The sequence below is a fragment of the Aquarana catesbeiana genome, linkage group LG13, assembly GCF_042186555.1.
Source record: "Aquarana catesbeiana isolate 2022-GZ linkage group LG13, ASM4218655v1, whole genome shotgun sequence".
NCBI lineage: Eukaryota > Metazoa > Chordata > Amphibia > Anura > Ranidae > Aquarana > Aquarana catesbeiana.
This window is the reverse complement of record NC_133336.1, coordinates 10264002-10283479: the sequence shown is the minus strand read 5'-3', so window position 1 is coordinate 10283479 and position 19478 is coordinate 10264002. Positions and strand designations below refer to the sequence as shown.

The 19478-nt window shown below is 44.5% G+C and overlaps 1 protein-coding gene across 3 annotated transcripts in view; it reads left to right on the top strand.

The window, feature by feature from the left end:
* The first annotated feature begins 141 nt into the window (after nt 1-141).
* Nucleotides 142-19478, top strand: part of LOC141117057 (serine protease inhibitor A6-like) — an 82978-nt gene continuing 63641 nt past the window's right edge. Inside the window, exon 1 of one of the 3 annotated variants that reach the window (XM_073609659.1) lies at nt 142-352. The gene's annotated coding sequence lies outside the window, so the exon portion shown is untranslated. Of the gene's footprint in view, nt 396-11229; nt 11345-19478 lie in introns of those variants that run through there. The other 2 variants (XM_073609658.1, XM_073609660.1) reach the window with 2 other exon arrangements.

Below are 19478 nucleotides of genomic sequence, written 5' to 3'. Positions count from 1 at the left end.
TAATATGTAACAAACACATCTAGAAGGAAAAAAAAAATCATACGGAAAAAAAAAATCATACATAAAAAAAAAACTGCAGACCAAAATGTTGTAAGGGATGGTTACAAGGTGTGTCAGCTTTGGAAAGTCCACACAGAAGTAGATAAAACACGTTGGTGTTTTTTCCTACTGAAATCACATGACAGCTGCAGCCCGGCAGAGTCTGTGACATTGAAGTGGAGCTGCACTGCACTGAAACTTGTGGAGCACAGCAGATGACAGATAGACCACCTGGATACTAATGAAATGTGGATGGGCCTAAGATGAGAAGCATTGGATGGATATTCAATTGTAGTCACAAATAACTGCAATTGTGAGTTCCTTCAATTGAAACCCATTACCCAGAAGACAGCACGGTATAGTACCCATGATTCAGGCAATTCTTGCATGGCTGGTGCTGTAATCATACATGGCAATTTAAACTTTCAGCTTATTCTCTTATCTCTCATGCTTAGAGAGCTCATCTCCCTGGCTGCATGCTTTCTCCTTGCTCTGTGCTCTTCTTCAGAAGTCTACACACACCTGTGCTTTATTGGATATGTGCTTTACATGGAGGTCGGGTCTATCAGTGACTGATGTGGTGATGTGCACATTCTGATAGCGAGCCGTCGGTCAAAAACGGAACAGAATGTGGATGCAGTGAGGTCTGTTCTCAACTGTGACCAACGGCTCACTATCAGAATGATTGCAGAGGAAATGTGAATTAATAAATATCATCATTATTTTTACGGTTTTTATTGCCATATGCAGGTATTGTTCAGTAAATAATATACAGTTGACCTTTTCTATCACATATAATAGACAGAACATAGCATGGTTACAATTCATTACCAACTCCCCAAACTAAACATTACTCGTACTATGTCTCCTCCACATTCCCAAAAAAGGAAGAGTACAAGGAGCCTCAACCAAAGTAACATAGTAAGGTTACAATGTATATGTATCATTTTGTAGATTTGTAGATTATATTGTATTCTGCATAGGTAAGAACCAAAAAAACAGAAGAGAAAACAGACAGAAAAAAAACAAAAACATTCCGAAGTGTTCCTAAAATTTCATCATTTTTTTTATGTGTTCAGGTATCTTGGTGTGCTTGGCTTTATACTCCTTTTTGTACCTAGAGATGTTTGGTAGTCATATCCAGGTGTTTTAGCCTTTTTGGAAAGGTTTGCAACTTCTAATATACCGATGACTCCACTATAGGGTATTACTTTCTAAGGGATATAGAGTATATGGTTAGAGATGTGAGCAGAAGGATTATATTTTGTTGGATTGTCATTATCTAATAGGGGGAATGTGTGCCCACTGGGGAAGGTTTAGGTCACCATTGTTTTGGCACCAATGCATATTTATGATTTCACATCATACACAAGAATATGAAAATATGTCATTTGTTTGCAATATATTGCTTTCATGTTTTTGATTTTTTTATGTTAACATTTAGAGATTTATGTGACGGGAACATCCCACGTTCCGCTCAAGTGCTTCCGTCAGTATATCGCTTCCTAAGTTCTGGAACACAAGACCAATGGATCTAACTATAGTAACCCCCAAGAACCAGACACCAGTCTTGGAGTACACTAGAAATAGACTGTTTTATTTGAGATCTCACACAAATACAGCATATACTCGAGTATAAGCCGACCCGAATATAAGCTGAGGCACCTAATTTTACCACAAAAAACTGGGAAAACTTATTGACTTGAGTATAAGCCTAGGGTGAGAAATGCGCAGCTACTGTAATGCCCTGTACATACGGTCGGATTTTCCGATGGAAAATGTGTGATAGGACCTTGTTGTCGGAAATTCCGACCATGTGTGGGCTCCATCACACATTTTCCATCTGAATTTCCGACACAGAAAGTTTAAGAGCTTGCTACAAAATTTTCCGACAACAAAATCTGTTGTCGGAAATTCTGATCGTGTGTACACAAATCCAACGCACAAAGTGCCACGCATGCTCAGAATAAATTAAGAGACGAAAGCTATTGGCTACTGCCCCGTTTATAGTCCCGACGTACGTGCTTTACATCACCTCGTTCAGAACGATCGGATTTTCCGATAACTTTGTGTGACCGTGTGTATGCAAAACAAGTTTGAGCCAACATCTGTCGGAAAAAATCCATGGACTTTGTTGTCGGAATGTCCGACCGTGTGTACGGGGCATTAGTGGAAAAGAGGGTTAGCAATGCTCATTTGCCCCCTCACTGTGCCCATTTGCAGCCATAGGTCCCCCGAACTTCAAACTCAGTAGTTAAGGGTTCCTAGATGCCCCCTTAGCTGCAGCCAAAATTTGGGGTCTCTAGACCCAAAGGGTCCCGAAATGATATTGCTGCAGATGGACACAGTTGACCGAATTTGAGGCCCCGTATCTCTGGGCCACTTGGTGGTAGGAACCCCAAATTTGGTGTGCAAACCCAGTGGAACTAGCACTACAACATATCTAAAGCTGGGGTTCTAGCACCAAGTGGCCCTGACATACGGGGCCCCAAAGTCGGTTCGGAAAATGTCAAGCACATTTCTGCAGCAGAGAATGACATTTTCCGAACCAAAATTGGGCCCTGTATCTCGGGGCCACTTGGTGCTAGGAATCCCAAATTTGGTTTGCAAACCCAGTGAAACTAGCACTACATCATTTCCAAAGCTGGGGTTCCTTGGTGCTAGGAACCCCAGCTTTGGATATGTTGTAGTGCTAGTTCCACTGGGTTTGCAAACCAAATTTGGGGTTCCTAGCATCAAGTGGCCCCGAGATACGGGGCCCTAAAGTCAGTTCGGAAAATGACATTCTCTGCTGCAGAAAAGTGCTTGACTCGAGTATAAGCCGAGGGGGGCATTTTCAGCACAAAAAAAGTGCTGAAAATTTTGGCTTATACTCGAGTATATATGGTATATACACCAGGATTACAATAAGAACTATAGCAAGAAACCTAATTAACATAAGCTAATTAACTAATCATTTAACCAGACTAGGTGACTCAGAGATACGACCTTTCAGGTTAGCCTTGTCGTCTCCTAGCTCACTAACTATGCAATACATATCATCATAAATATCAACACAGAACTCCTTCACACAATAGTGGAGTTAATTAGCACAAATAACAATGGATGAAAGAGCCTTAGAAGGCACACTAGACATACTTGCAATAAACACATTATAGCAGACAACCCTGGACAGGTGACTTGCTGATGACATCAACACAGTGTGAAGCAGTCACTATATTTAACATGGCAGTTAGGCCCTATACAGGGATCCCAGAGTCTGTGTGTCTTGGGGAGACATGGACTTTGAATCCAAAGTAACATTACTTCAAGGGTCCCCAGGCATACACCTCACAAAGAGTATTGTTCCCTTAAAATCCGGGGCCCATAATGAGTAGGCAAGAGGCTAGCATTCAGTCCCCTCCAAAAGCCACTGACAACAAATAGGACAAAATAACAGAAAAAGTCAATGTGCATAACTATTCACCCCCCTAAAGTCAATACTTTGTAGAGCCACAGCTCCAAGTAGCTTTGGATAAGTCTCTATGAGCTTGCCACATCTTACCACTGGGATTTTTGCCCATTCCTCCTTGAAAAATTGCTCCAGCCCCTTCAAGTTGGATGGTTTGCACTTGTGAACAGCAATCTTTAAGTCTGACCACAGATTTTCTATTGGATTGAGGTCTGGGCTTTGACTAGGCCATTCCAACACATTTACATGTTTCCCTTTAAACCACTCAAGTGTTGCTTTAGCAGTGTATTTGGGGTCATTGTCCTGCTGGAAGGTGAACCTCCGTCCTAGCCTCAAATCACACACAGAGTGGTACTGTCAAGTATAGCCTTGAAATAAAAGACATCAACGCCAGCTGCATTAGTCTCATGTATGTTTACTTCAGAATATGCTCCGTACATACAGAGGACCCCTCTCCCATTTGTGTCAGGAGAGTGATCCAAATTATAATGCGAGTACAATATTTATAAGGATTTGTTACATTACATTCTAGGAGGGGCAAAAGCCCAAAATTATACGTCACAAGTACGCATTTCACCAAGTATGTCAACACAGTTTCTTGCCAGTTGTTTTGTTTTTTTATATTTAGGTCATCTTGACCTGAGTATCGTTAATTTTTAATTAACAAATTATTTTGACAGAAAGGGAAGAATAATTATTTGGGAAAGGTCATTTTGACTTTTAGACAGGGACTTTCTATGTCAACATCTTCCCATCTCACATCCTTTCCGAGAATTATGTCAGGTTATCGGCGGAAAGTTTTATTGTCAACTGGTCAGCCACTTGTGTTGCAATACCAAAAGAATTCAGAAACATTTTACAGAAAAATAAGTATAAGAATTATCAGAAATACAAAAGAAAGTTGAAGAGGAACTCTGGATACATTAGAAGATATGGTTCATTTATTTCATATCTTCACAGCCCCTCCTTGTGTTTAGAATTCTTTCGGTATCCCTTTTAAGCTTCTTCTGTGTCTTTAGGTTGATCTCCAGGTATACGAACCACCATCTCATGAGCAGTTCTGGCTCGAGACCTTAAGGGCTCAGAAGAACCAATATTAGTACCAGCACGTGTGATGATCTTCAAACAACATTTGCATAACATAGGTGCGCATTTAACTATCAGGATTATGAGGACTATAATTCCTACAATATATAAAATACCATGCAAAATTCCAGAAAACCATCCTGCAATACCAGAAAACCAGTTGAGGGGATTGAGCCAGGAAAGCCAGCTTTCCCAGCTACCTTCCACCCAAGCAGTTTCGGTATGTTCTTTGCAAAATTTAACCTTCATTTGTTGTAGCTTTTCTACATGTGAAATGATGGCATCTTCAGTCTTAGTATCATTTCCAATGTAGTTACAACAAGTAGTTCCCACTATGGTGCATATTCCTCCTTGACTGGCATGTTTCTTTACCTCCATGCTATCAATCCTATCCCCTCACCTGGAAGGCAGGGTGATCATGGGGGGTGACTCCAACATCACCTTTGATCAACTGCTGGACAAGTCCTCTCAAGGGAGATCTCGTTTAAGGAATCCACGCACACAAAGCCTCAGAATTGCCCGTCTTCTGCATGACATGGGCTTGATAGACTCGAGGAGGGAACTAAACCCCACGGTGAGGGACTATACCTATTTCTCGGCACCTCATAATACATACGCCAGAAGTGATCATATATTCCTCCTGAATTCGGATATTCACACAGCATCCCAAGCCTCCATACAGGAAGTCCCCTGGTCAGATCACTCCTTAGTGACACTTAAAATCTCTTGCTCCCTCTCGCCCTCTGGGCCTCCCCAGTGGTGCCTAAGTAAATCACTACTATTCCAACCCAGTCAACTGCATAATTTTAAAAAAAGAAATCTGGGAATTTTTCCATCTCAATGACACAGGAGATACGACTCCGAGTTTCCTCTGGGGAGCTCACAAAGCCGTTCTGAGAGGAAAAATGATCCAAATGGCATCTAAACTCAAAACGGAGAGGAAAGCAGATATTTTGCAACTTGAAAGAGAATTCCAGTCCCTTAGTAGGTCCCACAAAGCTGACCCATCTCCTGCAACCCTGACCAAGTTGGAAGCCTCCCGAGTGGCACTTAATCTGGCCCTCACATCCACTGCAGATAAACATCTGACTTGGCTAAGTGGCAGATTCTATATTCAGGCAGACAAAATTGGCCCCCATTTGGCCGCTAAACTTTCTCCCAAAATAAAAACCTTCTCTCTGCCTAAAATCAGATCCCGGTCAGGAACTCTTACCCAAAACCCCCAAAAGATCTTGGAAACCTTCCAGGCTTTTTATTCCAAGCTCTACTCACCCCCTAACCCTAACAACTCAGCTTCCATTGATTCCTTCCTGAATAACCTAGATATTCCTAAACTTTCGGACTCTCATAGGTCCATTATGGAATCTCCTTTCAGGGTGGAGGAAATTCGCGAAGTCATAAAGAACCTCAAAACAGAATCTGCCCCAGGCCCTGACGGTTTTTCCGCACACTATTATAAAGCTTTCTCAGATACCCTCTCTCCTTATCTGGCTCGTCTCTTTAATTCTCTTTGCGCGGGATCCCCCTGGGAACCGACAGCCAATCTGGTATACATATCAGTAATCCCCAAACAGGGCAAGGACCCCAGTGATGTTTGCAATTATAGGCCGATCTCGCTGATTAATAATGATTTAAAGATTGTGACGAAAATTCTAGCAAACAGACTGGCCTCCTTCATTGCTAACTATATCCATAAGGACCAGGTGGGGTTTATCCCCGGAAGACAGGGGCCAGACCAGATTAGGAGAGCAGTAGACTTAATTTCCCTCATGCAATCTCCATGGGACGGGGGGACCTTCCCAACCAGGATATGTCCTTTCTATAGACCTCCAAAAGGCCTTTGACACGGTCACTTGGCCATACCTTTTTACTATTCTCCATAAATGGGGCTTTGGCCCAGACTTCATTACAACCATATCTTCCCCTTATTCCTCCCCTAAAGCACACATTAAAATACAAGGCCATCTTTCTGAAGAAATTTCTATTTTGCAGGGAACTAGACAAGGCTGCCCTCTTTCGCCGATCCTCTTTGCAATAGCGATAGAAACATTGGTTCTGGCCATAAGACAAAACCCTGACATTCATGGAGTGAAGTGTGGCCAACAGATTCATAAATGCGCCCTCTTTGCTGATGACGTCCTCCTGTTTGTCACCTCCCCCCTCATCTCCACCCCCAACATTCTACAACTACTTAACTCATTTGGCTGCATTTCGGGACTTCAGGTCAACATGGCCAAATCAATGGCTATGAATATTTCTACTCCCCAAGACCTTGTAGAGAGGCTCAAGACCCACTTTCCCTTCTCCTGGTGCGATTCTTCCCTACCCTATTTAGGTATCTTCTTATCCTCAAAAATAGAACGTCTATACCACCACAATTATCCCCCAATGCTCAAGAAACTCCCAGATGATCTCGGTATAAAATGTCTTGGTTAGGCAGAATAAACTCGGTCAAAATGACATTACTCCCTAGGATCCTATATCTCTTTCGTTCCCTCCCTATTCCCATCCGAAAACACACACTGGACAAATTACAGGCTTCAATCACAAGATTTATCTGGGGGGGGAGGGACATCGTTTCTCCGAAAAGGTGCTATATCGGCCAAAGAAAAAAGGGGGCTTAGGACTTTCTAATTTATGGTGGTATTATCAAGCCACACAACTATGCCAATTTTCAGCTATTTACTCTAAAGGCCCTAGGCCAGATTGGGTGGATATAGAACGACAGGCCACTCCCAACCATACTCTGGACTTCCTGGTATGGAGACCGCAAAAGGACAAACCTCCGATTCTTTCCCCCTCTCTGTCTCACTCAATGCCCCTATGTGATACACTATATAAAAGACATTACCTGACCTCCCCTTGGCTTTCCCTGGCACACATTTTCCACAATCCACAATTCCCGCCGGGTATGAACATCGAGGCTTTTAGGTGGTGGCTCGACAAGGGCCTTTACAGAATAGGGCAATTCTTCATTAGCTCTGGTCCTATTTCACTTAAGTACTGCATTTCGAAACTAGAAATGCCAGCATCGGAGACTTTCCGCTATTACCAATTATCTCACTTTTTGCGCGGGATCTGGAAAAGTTCGGAAACCCCGCTCTCGGTTACTTCCTACGAATTCTGGTGTTCCTCAGCCATGGGTGTAAGGGGAGGGATTTCCCTAATCTACTCTGCACTAGCGGAGCCCCAGGAGAAAGCGAATTATATGCTGCAATGGGAGCGGGATCTGCTACTGGATTGGGACATGGATACTTGGCACACTTGCTTTTTCCGATCCTTCAAGGGCATTCTCAGTTCCTCTCTGGTGGAGGCAGACCTTAAAGTCATGACCAGGTGGTATCTGGTACCCACTCGTATTACTAAATTCTATCCACAATCATCGCCTCTCTGTTTCAGAGGTTGTGGCCATATAGGCTCCCTACTTCACACTTTCTGGGAGTGTCCCAAAATTAGAGGGTACTGGAACGGAATTTTTAATCTCATCCGCAAATCCACAGGCTTTGCAGTCAAACAAAGCCCTACCATAGCTCTCCTGAATGACAACATCCCGAAAGTACCTAAATTGTCTCGGTCTTTGATTCACTTCATCCTTCTGGGGGCCAAGATAAAGTTAGCTCACGCATGGAAAAAACCTTTGGTTTCCCTTCGCCAAGCCAAACAGAAAATCTCCTGGATTATGGTGCAGGAGAAGATCTCGAGCAGAATTTTAGACACCTCTGATAGATTCAGACTCATATGGGAACCCTGGGCTCGGTTCTTGGGTATACCACTACTTACCTGAAACTAACTAATCTCTGGGTATCCCCTCAGTACTAGGAGGCTCATGCCCCCCCCCCTCACTCCACGAGGATTCCTGTTCCTAACATTCCCCTACCTCTTCCTCTCTTCCCCCGCTTCTGTGCTTCTGTCCTTTCTCCCTCTATCCCTTTCCTCTGACTGTCTTCTTCCTAAGCTCCACTAAGTGTTATTAACACAGGTTGAGAGAAACAGACCATGCAGAACTCTCCTTCCCTTCTTTCTCTTCCTTTAGTTGCTTATTGATGCTGTACTCTCTCGGAATGAAAACCTCCACAATCTAGTTGTCCAGCATGTACCACCTCTAATTTTGGGGATAATCCCCAGTATAAGTGATAGTATTTCTTACATTACTGTTGGGTTCATAGTGTTACTAATCGTTACAACAGAGTTTTTGTTTTATTCACCGATTGGCTGTACGTGAGTTCAGGATGGGACCAGGCAAGGTCTTTTTTGACCCCCAGTGCTCCTCTCGGTTGGTCCACACACAGCAGGATCCCATTTGGGGTGCGTGGTCTACTCCAGAGGAGCCCTGGTACCTGTGAGCTCCAGCTCCTCTATCCTGGCTTCCAGCAGTCTTTTTCTATGAGATAGAGTGTATGATGCTATCCTAGAGTTCATTGGTGATATCACATATATTTTGAGCCCGCTCCTGCTTTCGGTATATGTATATCTCGCTTCTAATGTTATTTACATTGTTTTGATATCTTTCTTGGCAACTGCCAATTCAATACCTTTGTACTGTTATTTCTTTTTCAATAAACAGTATTTAAAACTTAAAAAAAAACAAAAATTTTTTATTTCTGCCAGAACTGCTGGGAGGACCCTTCTCCAGTTGGCAAAGGTTCCTCCTGTGGCCTTCCTTATCTTGTCTTTTATTGTTCTGTTCATCCTTTCTACTATTCCTGAACTTGGAGGGTGATAGGGAATGTGAAACTTCCATTCTATCTTGAGAATTTTTACCAAGTCCTGGCAGACCCTGGCTATAAAAGCTGGACCATTTGAGAACATGTCCCCAATTATCAAAAGATATTCCTGTCTTTTGCCTAGTTTGGGCATGTGTTCAAGATCAGCCGTGACTTGTATACCTGCGTGGTCTATTCCGTGGTACTATGAATGCACTTGCTGTTGGTATACATGGTTTCCCCTCTTTGCAGAGAAGTCCAGACCTTGGATCTCTCTACACACCCTTTCCATTCCAGTCCCTTAACTCATAATTTGATGCATAATCCTGGGGATCTGCAAGTGACCCCTCAAATGGGGATAGGTCAGGTATCAGCATAGCAATTTGGATGTCTTCTGTCTGTGAGATAGCAGCTTATTTAGCAGCAAGGTCAGCCAGACCTGCTCATTTCCCCTGGCTATCTCTGTCTTTTGGCCTGTGTGTGCTCTGCAGTGTACTATAGCCTAGAGCAAGAACCATCCACAAAAACATTCTGTGTGTCTGGTAGTGCTGTGGAAGATAAATCAGACCTGGGTGATGTGTCTTGGTGAATGAGGTTTATGCAGTCAAGTTGTGGCACGACCTCATCCTGTTCTCCTTTTTAACATGAAAGGGCGTTTTAAAATTGGTGCTGGGCCTGCAGTGAGAGAAGCATATTTGATGTGCAATTTTGGATTGGACGGCAAAATCACCTCATATCCGCTCAACCTCTGAGAAAAAACTACAGGGTACAGTCTCCAACTATGTTCCTGGGCCAGTACTCCCGCCATGGTTCTGCAATTTTCCCTGGCAAACAAGTGAAACATTTTGCCATATTCAAGGAGGCCGAGGCTCGGGCTGGTAACCATTACACATTTCAAAATGGCAAAACATGGCAACATGGCAAAAACATTTAACATTTCATCAGACCATTTTACAGTATCAGACATTTCAGAGACATTACTTCAAAGACATTGCTTGTCTCAATATATTGTCATTGAAAGACCAGTCAGGTATCCATTGGTGGCAGTAACCAATCATACCTAGGAAGGTGAGCATGTCCTTCCTATTAAGTGGGCGGGGCAGACCCATTCAGACTGACTCTTCTTTCTCCTTTTGTGAGCACAAATACTCAACTGTTTTTTGTTTTTTCTTTTGACAACATTGTAATTTTTTCTTAAACATTTTGTAACCACATACATGTAACCATTTCAATAAAGATAGGCTATCAGCTCAGCAGTTCTCCTCTGAAGAACTACAAATAAAAAAATCATCAACATACTGCAACAGTACAGAACCATGAGGGGCAGTCCAGGGCCCGAGGGTGACTTGGAGTACAGTGGCCGTGTCTCCTCGTCTACAGGGATGAAAATAACATTCTTTAAATCAATCACAGTAAACTACTCTGCATGGTATGGTATGGTGGTAAGTATTGATGGCACATCAGGCACTACTTAGGCAATTGGTACCACTAGGCTATTGATGTCCCTTAGGTCTTGTAAAACCTATAGTCACCATTTGCCTTTTTTACTGGGAGTATTACAAGGTGAGACAATTTCCCTTAAGATTCCTTTCTTTAAGAAATCCTCTTTCTCTGTATGCAACTCCCTCTTTATCCTTGCCCTCTTTCCTCTTTTTATAAAAGTTTCCCCTTTGATTTCCTAAGAAATCATTTTGATAATGTGTTGATATTGGTGTTTGTTTTGGGATGTCAAAACATCCTGCTGCGTCTTTTTCAATGAACGTTTTTTTTTTCTTGAAAGTCATTCATACTCTTTGTAGCCCAGTCTGACATCTGCTGTCTCACAGTAAGTGCATATTTAGGAACAAAGTTACTGAGATAAGTCTGTATTAAAAGACTGTGCATTTCATCTTAAGTGTTACATCCGGCGTCTTGTGTCATGAAAGGAAACCTAGAAAATTAACTAACTGCGTAGTTACTTCCTCTTTTTTTTTCTGTGCTTTCTGCTTGTTTTAAAACTGCGTGTTTTGTATTCTTACTTTCTACAGCGTGTGCAGCCTCTGCAGCTTTCAACTTCTGCGTTGTGGTATGTAAGATGGAGGTGGTGGGGCACAGGGAACTAGGGCACATGGTACAGGCATAGAGAAGGTTAATTTAACCCTTAATTTACCATCCCATGACTCTGCTAAACCCATCATAAACAATGTATGGGCTAGGATACTATAGGGAGCCTCGGTCCAGCCGATCTCCACAACATACATATTTATTTTTTCTTTCTAAACATTCTAATTAGATACTGAGTCTCTTTTTTCCTTTTTGCAGTATGCCAACAGGTTCAAACAGTGCCTTCAATTGCGGTAGTACTAATGCCGCAAACAATTCCCCACTATCTATTACAGTCAGTGAGATATTAGTACTTGAACCCTGTTGGCAAAAAGCCAAATGTCCAAATTTTGCACCTGACTTCCCCTTCGCAAGAGATGTCAGTAGCAAAAAGAATTATTCAAATAGCATGTTTTATTCAAAAGTTAGCCTCACCAATTTATGTATTACCTTAAAAAAGTGTTATTAACGCTCTACCTATATTTTAAATGGTAAAAACGTCCCTAATGTCACAATACTTCAAAGACCGGGGACAGACTTGATAAGTCTCCCCTGCTCTTCCAATAAGTGACATTACTCCCTTCACTGTCAACCCTTCTTGAAACACAAATTTGTGTAAACCAGTAATACAATCAGGACACTTTTGAGACTTTTTTTTTGGTACTTTCCCTAAGATGACACTGAATGTCTAATTACAGCAAGGAAAAGAAAATATTTTTACTCACTGCATCAATGCCAGAATCATCCTGCCAACTATATATATCTTATACTTTAGAGTCAAAGCATTCATATATAAATCATTAAAAGTCAGCATCAATACATCACCAAATATTGTAACATCACTCTACATTTCATTATAATACAATGACAATACAATGCAGTGGAAAGGTGTCATCTTACCTTATGACACCTGACAAATTCCACACAGATAAAAAGATGACCTTATTTTATCTACTTATTTTATTTCCTTATTTACTTCTAAGCGACAGGAAGGCAAGCAAAGAGGTTTGGGTTTTTCTGGCACACTCTATCAGATATCTTTATCAAACTTCTTATGCCCCGTACACACGGTCGGATTTCCCGATGGAAAATGTCCGATCGGAGCGTGTTGTCGGACATTCCGACCGTGTGTGGGCTCCATCTGACATTTTCCATTGGATTTTCCTACACACAAAGTTTGAGAGCAGGCTATAAAATTTTTCGACAACAAAATCCGATCGCGTCAATTCCGACCGTGTGTGGCCTGTTCAGACGCACAAACTGCCACGCATGCTCAGAAGAAATTCCGAGACGGAACAGCTCGGTCGGCTAAAATTAGCGTTCGCAATGGATACAACACTTTCTTCACGCTGCAATGTTAAAAATGGTTTAATACAGCGCACTCTCTTCTTCTTTATAATGTGACAAGAATGAAGTATTTTTGCTGCTATTCACACACACTTCTCATAAACTTATTTCTTTATTATTTATCGGGATTCCCTTAATATATTTTGATTTGTCACATCTGACAAAAAAAATATATATTTTTTTTTAAAGGCAGATTTTTTTTTATTTTACGTTTGTATTTTTTCCAAGGCTGATCTTTGTTTTATTTTATTTTTAATTTTACTCCAGAATATTTTTGTGTGTGTTTTGTGTGTCAAGTTAAGTGATATCTTGTATTATTTAATCTCAAGGAGATTGTTTGGTGTTGGTGTCCCTTGTTAATTTCACATTGTATATTTGAAATGTACCTGAATCCTCACCAACAAACTGTCCTTTTTGAAGGAAAACACACATAAGCAAGTATAATTGAAACCAAAAATCCTTTATTAAGGGCTCAGAACCAAACAAAGAGGGAGGCAACGCTGGAGAAACAGCAGAAATTAGCGAAGCCTTGGACCCCCAGGGCAGACATCAATTCTTGAACATCAAAATTGGTGGCCTGAGGAGTCCATATGTGAGGGAGTGCAGTCTGGTCCAGAAGTCCCAGAGATCCGGAAAGCAGCAGATAACATCTATGTTCCCAGGCTGTGGTACTACAAGAGGCTGCATCTTTTGCCAGACCAGACTGGATCCAGGGTCATCACTTTCTGGTCTTCCTTCCACGCTTCCTTCCTGGCTGTGGCTCTGCTGTTGGAGATGTGGCAGGAGGAGGAGTATGACCTGGAGGAGGAGGAGGACTAGTAGGACCTGGAGGAGGAGGAGGAGGAGTAGGACCTGGAGGAGGAGGACCATGTGTGAGGTCACAAATGTGGGTAGCAGATGTTATTTGGGCCCTCAACCCCTTATTGAGAGCTTCCAACATTAATGACTCACACATGAGTTGTTGGCCCTCCTCAATCCACTGCATTTTACAGGCAATTATGCCAGCAAAGTCCTCCTCCACAGTGTGGGGTGCTCCCAGGGCCTCTGCAGCCTTCCAAAAGAGGCCTATGGCAGCCTCCTCTAGGGTACTCCTCTTCCTGCCACTTTCTCTTTGCGGGTGTAGGGGAGGGACCTGCATATCAGGCAGCCTGCTCGGCCTGGCCACCTCCTGGCTGAGACTTCCCTGTGTATGAAAAAGGGACATGGTTGTAATGTTTTACATCATCAATCACAATCATAAATTAGTACTCCAAACTAACATCTAGTTAACATCATTGATTGGACAACCTGAGATATTTAGAGGAATGCTATACCTTGCTCAAGCTGGGCTCCTCCACATGTTGTTGCCTGGAAGGCCCAGGTTGGGCGTCAGAAGCCTCAGCTGGGGGGCAAGGAAGCGTGGAAGGAAGACTGGAGAGTGATGACCTGGGTTCAGTCTGACCTGCCAGAAAATGCAGCCTGTCATAGTACCACATCCTGGGGACATAGATGTCATCTGCTGCTCCAGATCTCTGCGAATCCTGGACTTTCTTGCGCTCCCATAGATATGTACTCCTCAGGCCACCAATTAGGATCTTCAAATAGGTGATGTCTGCTGTGGGGATCACCTGCTTCACAATTTCCAATCACAGATTGTATGTAATACACACGCGTGTTATACTTTATACACACTGCGCATGCGTGTAACTACGCCCGCCCCTGACGTTCTTTCTAGTCTATTCCCCGCCCCTTTTCATTCTGCGCAGTGGGGGAAGAGCATATGGCAGATACACAGCAGGTGCGTGCTAATTACAGGAAAGAGGAGGAGGAAAGCCCGGAACCGGAGATGTCCCGATCCAGAAGGAGATTTAAGGCCTCAAATATGTCCTTTGGGGACATGTTGGAGATGGTGGACATCCTGAAGAAGGACGACTATGATGGAAAATAGGGACCTTACCCCAACCCCAATGTCAGAAAGGCTAAGATCATGGCGAAAGTGGTCAGGAGTCTGCACCGGAATTTCGGGGTACGACGATCAAAAGATCAGCTCTGGAAGCGGTGGTTGGACCTCAAATTACGAGAACATGAGCACTACAGAAAGATCCAGAGAGTGCTGCAAAAAAGTAAGTAGTTGTGCTGTGTTCCTATTCTTTATGTTTATTACGCTCATGCTGCTCCATGTGCTTTTCTTAAAAGTTTTTTAAAATGGCAACTTTCATGTTCATGGGCACATTATTCGTTCGTATCAAACATTTTTCTTTCGGCCTATAAAACACCATTGTTTTGGCCATATGCATTTGACCACATTTTTTATGCCCTACTTGTATGAAACTAATTTGGTTGTGTAGATGGCTTTGTTACTAGAATGAAATGCAAACTAGATTCTGTGTAAGGAGAGGACACTGAGCAGCTGTTTTCACATCTGGACACTGGAGCACTAGTGTGGGACACCAGAACACCATTTTTATTAGTGGGGCCACACAGGTGCTCCAGTGTATACTATAGGGGGGTCTCCATCTATGAAGCTTGTACCAAACAGGTAAAGTATTGCAGCTTGAAAAAGGACACTGAAAATGCTACATTTTGGAACTCTGCCAAAATAGACAATTGTACCCCACTTCCAAGCAATGTTTCCTATTTATAGTTCTGCCATCAAATATCTGTGTGCTAAGTATAGCATTTTTGTTTTACATAGGGGAGAAAAGACTCGGAGGACACCCCTCATCCGAGGAGACCAGAGCCCCCCCCCCCTCTGGAAGAAGGGGAAATCCCCCCAACACAAGAAGAGCAGGAGGAAGAAGATGTGGTCGAACTAGTCACCAAAACAGGTGAGTGTCTGCGACCACAGGCTCAGGTAAGAGATGGATGCTGGCATATTTTTGATACCTGTTTTTGTTTGGTTTCTCTCTTTTTTGGTGATCGTGATGTTGTGGATCCAGATCCTTTCACATCAGAAAGTGCCCAGATCCTGATCGGGGAGATCATGGGGTGTAATTTAGCTTTGGAAAACCTCCAGAAAAACATCAATGTTATTAAAAAAAATAAGAACATCATTGATGTTTTGGGGCGAGTTTAAAACCCCTCTAAATCACTTTCTTTTTTTGTGTGCTGCAAAGTTCAAAATGTTTTAGCGATTTTTAGAAAAGCAAAATTTGGAGGATGCACACAGTGTGCCAACATGTGCTATCTGCCATCACGGGAGATCAATGTAGGCATTTTGGGGGTGCAACCCCTTCCTCAATAATAAAATAGCTGAGAGGAAGGGGTTTCTCCCCCAAAACACGTCCCTTGATCCCCCGTGATGGCAGGTAGCACATGTTGACATTGGGAAATTTGTGTGCATCTTCCAAATTTGGCTTTTCCTGGGGTGACTTCACCCCATCTGAACGCAATATCAAACACAGTTCCTAAATAATCATGTCTGATATTGCCTTCAAGTTCTACCAAATGTGAACTTTGTAAGTTCAAGATTTGTGTCTTTCTTGTTGGTTTTACACATGCCTGTTTTATCTTAAATGGACATTTCTATTTTTGATCATGCCACCCCAAAAATTGTTATACAACAAACATGTTGGTTTGTTTTAAAAACCTTTTCTAAATGCACATGTGATTGTGCAGGTATTAAAAAGATTGTTAATCAAGAATGTGTGGATTATTGTCTCAACGCTACAACACGTTTGTGGTGATGTAATTGCTGTTTTCTCTGACAATGGGGGTTATTTCCTAAGGGCAAATCCTCTTTGCACTACCAGTGCAGTTTCAGGTGCACTTGTAGTGCGAAGTGTCTTTGCCTTTAGTAAATAACACCCAACAGTGCTTTGTATAAGGTTACACAATCACGCCATTTTCTGGACTCACCACATTTCTGTCAGGGTCAGCTAAAACAAACACAAGCAGTAAATGTCACCAAAGATTTGCGTTTTTTTTTTTTTAATTGGATCAAGGTTTCACAAATTGTCTGGCATATTGATGGCCCCCCTACCCGCAAAGAACTCAAGGTATCTTAACCGGACATCACGGGCACTCAGGGAGGGCAAGCCAGGACGGCCACTTTCAAGCGCCGTCAGGGTTGTTTCATTTATCATTCCAGCCTCAGGCCCAACTGAGCTAGCATAGTTGGCAGAATGTTGACGTAAAAAGTTATGTTGAACACAGCACACCAGGATTATATGATTCAGTTTATACTCCGCCATATGGATGGGTGTAAGAAATAGGCGGAACCGGCTGGCCATGATTCCAAATGTGTTCTCCACCACTCTTCTGGCTCTGGCCAGCCGGTAATTAAAAACCCTCTGGACTTCCGGTTCCGGCGCCGCATGGAGTAGCTGAGCCTCCTCACAGCTCCCACACCACGATCCAAAAATCAGCCTACAAATTCCTGCCCAATCCCCACTTGACGCCGGCACACCTCCGCGGGTGTTCCCCGCTCTCTTGCCGACCTCCAGAGCTCCAGAAACCGGCTTCTTACCAGGCCTCGAAGACCTCACCCGGCCCGGCCGTAAATCGAGGCCCCGGTCTCGGCCTACGCGGCATCCACGTCAGGAACAGGGGCTTGAAAACTACCGCCCGACCCCCCCTCCTGCCGCCTGCAACCTAATCGGAGACCCCTCACCCCCCTAGGATCTCTAGATCGCCAGATACCGACCTCCGACCAGGCCGCGACGAACTCACCCGACCCGGCCGCAAATCGAGGCCCCGGTCTCGGCCTACGCAGCATCCACGTCAGGATCAGGGGCTTGAAAACGACCGCCCGACCCCCCCTCCTGCCGCCTGCAACCTAATCGGGGACCCCTCACCCCCCCAGGATCTCCAGATCGCCGGATACCGGCCTCCGACTAGGCCGCAACGAACTCACCCGGCCCGGCCGCAAATCGAGGCCCCGGTCTCGGCCTACGCGGCATCCACGTCACGAACGGGGGCTTGAAAACAACCGCCCGTCCCCCCCTCCTACCGCCTGCAACCTAATCGGGGACCCCTCACTCCCCTAGGATCTCCAGATCGTCAGGTACCGGCCTCCGACTAGGCCGCAACGACCTCACCCGGCCCGGCCGCAAATCAAGGCCCCGGTCTCGGCCTACGCGGCATCCACGTCAGGAACAGGGGCCTTAAAACAACCGCCCGACCCCCCTCCTACCGCCTGCAACCTAACCGGGGACCCCTCACTCCCCTAGGACCACCAGATCGCCAAGGTACCGGCCTCCTACTAGGCCGCAACGATCTCACCCGGCCCGGCCGCAAATCGAGGCCCTGGTCTCGGCCTACGCTACCTTCACGTCACGACCCTGGGAACTAAAACAACTGCCCGACCCCCCTCCTGCCCCTCATCAGGGACCCCTCCTTCACTAACCAAGGGAACGGCTCGGATCCACGCCAGATTCGCCTAGCCCAGCAAATATCTAGGCCTACGCAGCCCTAGCAAGTCAAGAAAAGGCCCAAATACAGCCGCCTGCCCCGATCTAGGCCTTCAACAACAGGACTTCAATATCGAGTGCGCACCCCCCTCCTCCTGCCAGAAGTCACGCCACAGCCCCCACAAGTACCCTATGGACCGATTTGTGGAGAAGACTGGCGCGCGCTCTTACGCGGCCGCATCAATGCAACCGGCCCGGACGCAACCCGAGACCCCGGTCCTCCTGAATTCCACGCCCGACGAACCAGGCATGGAGGTGAGCGATCCCACAGTACCCCCCTCCTCACTCCACTCTCCTCTCTCCCTGCATCCTACCTCCCCCTCCCCATACCAGGGGGATAATGATACGGATCGTATAGCTCAAGCCGTCGCAGCCCTCCTATCCCCTATGATAACTTCCTCAGTGGAAAAGGCAGTGGATGCGGGAATGAGGCAAGTCAAGGCACAACTAGGAGAACATTCAACTAGACTTCACGAGGTGGAATACCACCTTTCAAACCTGGAAGAAGAAGTTTATCAGGCACAAGCTACCGAACGAGCACAGGAGAAAACCAATCAGTACATACTACAAAAACTGGACGATCTAGAAAACAGATCTAGAAGGAGCAATCTGCGATTCATGGGGGTCCCAGAATCACTACAGTCCTCAGCTATTGCAGAATTCTGCGCCAGACGCGTCCCGGAGGCATTAGGCCTCCCCGGCCCTTTTACGGTAGAACGGGCCCACCGAGTGGGAACATTCGCTCCTGATCGCAAATCCCCTCGCCCAATCATAGCGAAGTACCTAAACTACAACGACAAGACTGTCATCCTACAAAAGTTTCGGCAAAACAGATCTCTGGAAGTTGATGGGATCAAAATCCTGATCTTCGCGGACTATTCCATAGAAGTCTCAAAAAAGAGGAAAGCATTCCAACACATCTGCACAGAGCTACATCAGCGACAGATGAAGTTCACATTGGCCTTCCCTGCAACTCTCCGCATCAAAGCTCCCAACGGAGACCAGCTTTCCTTTCAGGACACCCCTGAGTCGGAAGCCTTCTTGCGTTCATTGCGCACCGAATCTCACTCTGATTCCCCGCTCAGGGCCTCTCCAAATATTCGCCCTCTGGACCAGCGAAGCCCGAGGAAAGATTCCCCGAAACGCTTCAGATCTTCCGGACCTACCCACCGTAACACCCTCCGCTGATGAGAAGATTTGCTACCTCACCATGTTTTCTTTAGGAGCATATGTTCTGCCTGCTCCTCGGTATTAATGACTCCAATGTCTGGACACTCAGGTATATGGCTTGTTTAAGTTTGTCTGTTCTCTTTTATTATGGCACAGTTTTCTTTTCCTTTTATAGTACTTCACCTCCTATAGCCTCACTTTGAATGGCCT